This window comes from Piliocolobus tephrosceles, chromosome 1 (assembly GCF_002776525.5).
Source record: "Piliocolobus tephrosceles isolate RC106 chromosome 1, ASM277652v3, whole genome shotgun sequence".
NCBI lineage: Eukaryota > Metazoa > Chordata > Mammalia > Primates > Cercopithecidae > Piliocolobus > Piliocolobus tephrosceles.
The window spans coordinates 1,081,836-1,087,835 of record NC_045434.1 but is presented as its reverse complement, the minus strand read 5'-3'; positions in this window follow the sequence as shown (position 1 = coordinate 1,087,835).

Here is a 6,000-nt window from a genome sequence, read left to right as displayed (position 1 = left end):
CCACTGGTCTATGTCCCTATTTTTTATACCAGTATCATTCTATTTTGGTGACTATTGTCATATAGTATAGTTTGAAGTCAGGTAACATAATGCCTCCAGATTTGTTCTTTTTGCTTTGTCTTGCTTTGGCTATATGGGCTCTTTTTTGGTTCTATATAAATTTTAGGACTGTTTTTTCTAGTTCTGTGAACAGAGAAGGTGGTATTTTGATGGGAATTGCATTAAACTTGTAGATTGCTTTTGGCAATATGGTCATTTTCACGATATTGATTCTACCCATCCATGAACATGGGATGTGTTTCCATTTGTTTGTGTCAACGTCATTATTTTTAAAATGCTGCCATTTGACTATCACAGAACCAGAATATGTGGACTATGAACCACATGAAAGCTAAGGAGCCACCAGACAAGGCAGCCAGATAATGAGGTAAGTAATGAGAGCATGGAAAATGAATAAAAGCCTTTCAAATCTCTGACAAAGTAACTGAAGACAAGGACTTTTCCCCATGTGAAGTTTGTGGTTGACAAATTGTGGCACTGCAACAGTAATTTTAATTTTTAATATGCAAGAATATATTTAGAAATACAGTTTAAAATGTTTAAGAAAAAGGAATGGTAACTGATTAATATATAATAACTCTGTACCTTGATGAGGTCCTTGTAGGTCCAACAGCTTCCTGTGTTAACAGACGTAGTGTATTATTCCATTCTCACACTACTAGAAAGAACTACCTGAGACTGGGCAATTTATGAAGAAAAGAGGTTTAATTGACTCCCAGTTCTGCAGGCTGTACAGGAATCATGACTAAGAGGCCTTAGGAAACTTAAAATCATGGTGGAAGGCAAAGGGGAAGCAAGCACTCTTAACATGATGGAGCAGGAGCAGAGGGAGGTGCCACACACTTTTAAAGAACCAGATCTTGTGAGAACTGATTCACTATCATGAGAACAGCAAGGAAGCAATCTGCCCCCATGATCCAGTCACCTCTCACTAGGCCCCTCGTCCAATTCAACGTGAGATTTGGGTGGCGACACAAATCCAAGCTGTATCACATAGCAGTGATCAGACTCAGGAAGCACATTTATTATACTGACCACACTTACAGTTAGTTAGCTGATAAGACTGCTATCTGTTGGTTGAGAGGGGAGGAGACCCAAAGAAGGACCAGAATATTGTCATTTAGGGTATGATGTTTAGGCTGTTAGGTGGACAGCAAAAATGGCAGAGGAGGGTAGGGTGGTACAATGAGTGATAGATGATCTGATGTGAATCAAAGGCCTGAAAACTACAAGAACAGGTGTGTTTTGCCACCTACAGTAAGAATACTCATGTCAATAAGGCAGGACCACTCCTTCTTGTGTATTTCTGAAAACACATACAGGAATTCCTAATCTCTCATTCCCTCTTTTCTAAATGTCATAAGACAATTTGTAGTCCTGTGTTGACATTATGGATTTTGGTTTAAAGTTTAGACATTTAAAAGATACTGGACCCTAGGTCTGTGACAGTGCAGTTAGTGAACACAGGTGATGAGTATCGAACAACTTGAGTAAATGATTCCTTGTGTCCATGTTACAACTTTCAAGTTCCAATTCATGCTGACTTAGTTTAGTTCTAGATGTCTTTTCTCATGATGATATCTGTAGATACAATACGCTCATAATAGATTGTTTCCAAACTGTCCCTTAAACTGGTTTCTCTGTAACTTTCATGTTGTTTGTTAAAAAAACTCCAGATCTAATTGCACTTTATATACAGCTAGATATCAGACAGTAACCCTTTTCTGAGTTTAAGGTCTACAATCTTTTCAGATTAGACCTCAAATGGACACATCCTGTACCTGTACAGCAGAGCTCTGGAAAACCAGAGGGATGTAATTGTAACCCTCTGTTTACACTGCATCCTTACGTCTTCAGCAGTTGAGTCCTTGTCAAGCCAAAAGCAGTGATAGTAGAAAATTATATTCGTACAGCCAACATTTAATTGTTGACATACAGAAAACACTTTTTTTTCAGTTAATTTCTTAATTATAGGTGAGATCTACGTTCCCAGCCCAAATACTTGATGGGTGTCTATTAAATAATGTGAACATTTAGTTTGCTTTCACTGAAGGAGTGCAGGTCATAAGACACACTTACTGCCAAAATAAACCTCTGCAATGATCCTAATTATTCTGTTTAACTGATCTCTGGGCACTGTATAATATTGACTGGAAAAGCACAAAAGAACATTCCTTGCTTTTCTGCTCTTTTGTGAGTGGACATGGCAAGGAAGAAAATCCTTTTACCTTTGCACAATCAAAGCTGCTTTTGGTCTTTTGGATAATGTCAGACTAATCAATGAGTAAGAAGACTGGACCAAATCTTTAACAATTCAGAGGAAAATGAATTCAGGGCTCCCTTATTCTCAAGGGCCCCCAGGCTATTTTCCGCAAAATGTACAGGTATTGTGGGTAACTTATTACTAGGTGTCTTGTCTCTTTCCTGTCTAAACCTGCAGTTCACAGTGCAAGGCTGGCACAGTGTGAGACAATACTCTTTACGCAGTGGATTTTAAATCATTGAAACACAGAAGTGTAAAATGTGGAAACATGAGAGCTGATCATATTAATTGAAGCTATTGTTCCACAAATTTTAGGAGATTGTATCCAGTAGCAAAGAAATTGGTTCATGGTTAGTAGATTCTGACAAAACATTGGTTTTTACATTATTTACTTTTTTCTGAAAAGAACAAAAAGTTTGTTTAAAAAATTTTTATTTTTAAGTCTATCCAGTTAACTTGCTTGACTAGATCAGAGTGCTGAGAAAAAAGTTTTAGCTTCCTTCTCTTCACAAATATCTTTACTTAACGTCTTGCCCTTCAGTGCTAGATAATCAGCAGGCAAGAGAGACTTGCTAAAAACTGTGGGTGGTGGAATGGATCCTCCGCACTGAGAGTACAGAACAACACATGCCCTTTTCTAATCATTGTGTGTGCGGAATTGGTGGGTTCTTGGTCTCACTCACTTCAAGAATGAAGCTGCGGACACTCGCGGTGAGTGTTACAGTTCTTAAAGATGGTGTGTCCAGACTTTGTTCTTTCAGACGTTCAGATGTGTCTGGAGCTTTTTCCTTCTGGTGGGTTCATGGTCTGGCTGTCAGAAGTGAAGCTGCAGACCTTCCTGATGTTAGAGCTCTTAAAGGCAGCGCATCTGCAGTTGTTCATTCCTCCCGGTGGGTTCATGGTGTGGTTGGCTTCAGGAGTGAAGCTACAGGCCTTCCCGGTGAGTGTTACAGCTCATAAAGGCAGCATGGACCCAGAGTGAGCAGCAGCAAGATTTATGGCAAAAAGCAAAAGAACAAAGCTTCCACAGTGTGGAACAGGACCCCAGCAGGTTGCCACTCCTGGCTGGGGCAGCCTGCTTTTATTCCCTTATCTGACCCCACCCACATCCTGCTGATTGGTCAATTTTATAGAGAGCTGATTGGTCCATTTTACAGAGAGCTGATTGGTGCGTTTACAATCCTTGAGCTAGACACTGCTAGACAGAAAAGTTCTCTTAGTCCCCACTAGGTTAGCTAGACACAGAGTTAGCTAGATACAGAGTACCAATTGGTGTATTTATAAATTTTGAGCTAGACACAGTACTGATTGGTGTATTTACAAACCCTGAGCTAGACAGAGTGCTGATTGGTGTCCTCTAGCTAGACATAAAAGTTCTCCAAGTCCCCACCAGATTAGCTAGATACAGAGTGCTGATTGGTACACATACAATCCTCTTGCTAGATACAAAAGTTCTCCAAGTCCCCATCAGGCTCAGGAGCCCAGCTGGCTTCACCTAATGGATCCTGCAGGGGGCTGTAGGCAGAGCTGCCCGCCACTCCCGAGGCGGGCCTGCACTCCTCAGCCCTTGGGCTGTCATGGGACTGGGCGCCACGGAGCAGGGGGTGGCGTCCATCGGGGAGGCTCCCGCGGGATGGGAACCCACCGCAGGCGGGGAGGTCGGACATGGCAGGCTGCGGGTCCCGACCCCTGCCCTGCGGGTAGGCGGCTGAGGCTCCGTGAGAATGGGACCACAGCGCCGGCGGACAGGCACTGCTGGGGTACCCCGTGCACCCTGTGCAGCTGCTGGCCCGGGTGCTAAGCCCCTCACTGCCCTGGGCCCGTGGCGCCGGCTCCGTGTGCGGGCCCGCAGAGCCCGTCAGAACTCACTGACCCGCGAGCGCCGCGCGCAGCCCCGGTTCCCGCCCGCGCCTCTCCCTCCACACTTCCCCGCGAGCAGAGGGAGGCGGCTCCGGCCTCAGCCGGCCCACAGAGAGGCTCCCACGGTGCCGCGGCGGGCTGAAGGGCTCCTCAAGCGCCGCCACAGTGGAGGCCGAGGAGGCGCTGGGAGTGAGGGCTGCTAGCACATTGTCACCTCTCAATTGCGCCCGTGAACCTCTCTAAATAGGCAAATGAGACGAAGGGTGATGGAGGGTCAATGAGAGCTCGCGGGGAGACGCCATTCTGCTGGGGTTCTGGAGAGGCCAAAGCTGAAGACGCTCCTGTTTGTGGTCGGCCTTTTACTTTCTGGCCATTACTGGCAACTGCACCAACCTCCTCCTCTGCCTGGCGGAGCCTCCACTAAACCCTCCCACTTCCTCAGCGACCGGGCCCTCCTCCACCTCCTGCCACAGCACTCGCAGCCCCCCAAGTGCTGGTTAACCTCCGGGGCTCAAGCAAATCCATGGCCCGCCGGGGTGAGAGGTGCGGCCCTCTGAGGCCTCTGGCTCCGGGTCTGGCCTGGCCGCGCCGGCTCCGGGGGCTGCTGTTTCGCCCTGAGGTCGCCGCGTACACGTACCTGGGGCGGTGCGGTCACCGCCGCTTCAGCCACTTCGTGTGTGTGACGCCGGCCATCACCGCATTTCCGCGTAGACCGGCCGGGTGGAAGGCCTGGCTTCCCCCGACCACCCTCGCAGTCCTACGGCGCCTCTCGCGCGACTTGGCCTGGGCCGCTCGGCGTCGGCACAGTGCTGCGCATGCGGTCTCAGCGCCCGGCGCTCCCGCGCGGCTGCCACGCTTTCCACAGCGCCGCAGTCTGCACGAGCGCCGCGCCCGCTTCAACTGCGTGTAACCGCCGCTGAATTCCCTCATCCACACGCTGAGAGGACTGGAAAGGCGCCCTGGGGAAGGCTCGCGGGAAAGCCCGCAGCCGCTGGACGCGGGAGGACATGGAGGTAGGCGGGAGCACTCACCCGGTGATTCCGTGTGGTCCGCGAAGCGTTTTCTCTTCAGGACAACACTGCGCAATGGCATCCATTAATAAAACGGTGGGGAACGGGCGCCGCGGTGTTTGTCTGCAATCCCAGCGCTTTGGGAGGCCGAAGCGGGCGGGTTGCTTGAGCTCAACAGTTCCATACCAGCCTGGGTAACACGGCGAGACCCCATGGTACCAGAAATTTTAAAAATTAGCCGGGCGTAGTGGTGCCTGCCTTTAGTCCTAGTTACTTGGGAGGCTGAAGCGGGAGGATCGCTTGAGCCCAGGAGTTTGAGGCTTCAGTGAGCTCTAATCACACCACCGCACTCCAGCCTGGGCAACTGAGCAAAACCCTATCTCTGAAACAAGAAAAAAGTGGCAGGGATGTGAATGTGAATGGAGCAAGGCGTTCTCTCTTTCAGGGGTCTCAGACTTTGTATCTTTGCTTGCAGGTGGACTGACTCTCCCATGTCCTTCAAAGTTAATTGCAAAAGAGTTAATTGCAAGAGATGATGTGCTGGTGGAAAGAGAGATGCTGCTTCCTCTTTCCTTAGTGGGGTTTTACAGGCAGATAATGACTGCTTTGTAGCTCACTTATGACTCTGATTCCACTGAGCGGTAATGTCAATATTAGATCAGATACAAGAGTAAGGAGACAGCATGGCAGAAACGCACGTGTGTGTCTGTGGGGAGTGTTTTCTGGGATACACTTTTTACTTCCTACTGTCCCTTTTGTTCTGAATTTTCCAGACCCGTGTGCAGATGACACTGTTACTTCCTCAGG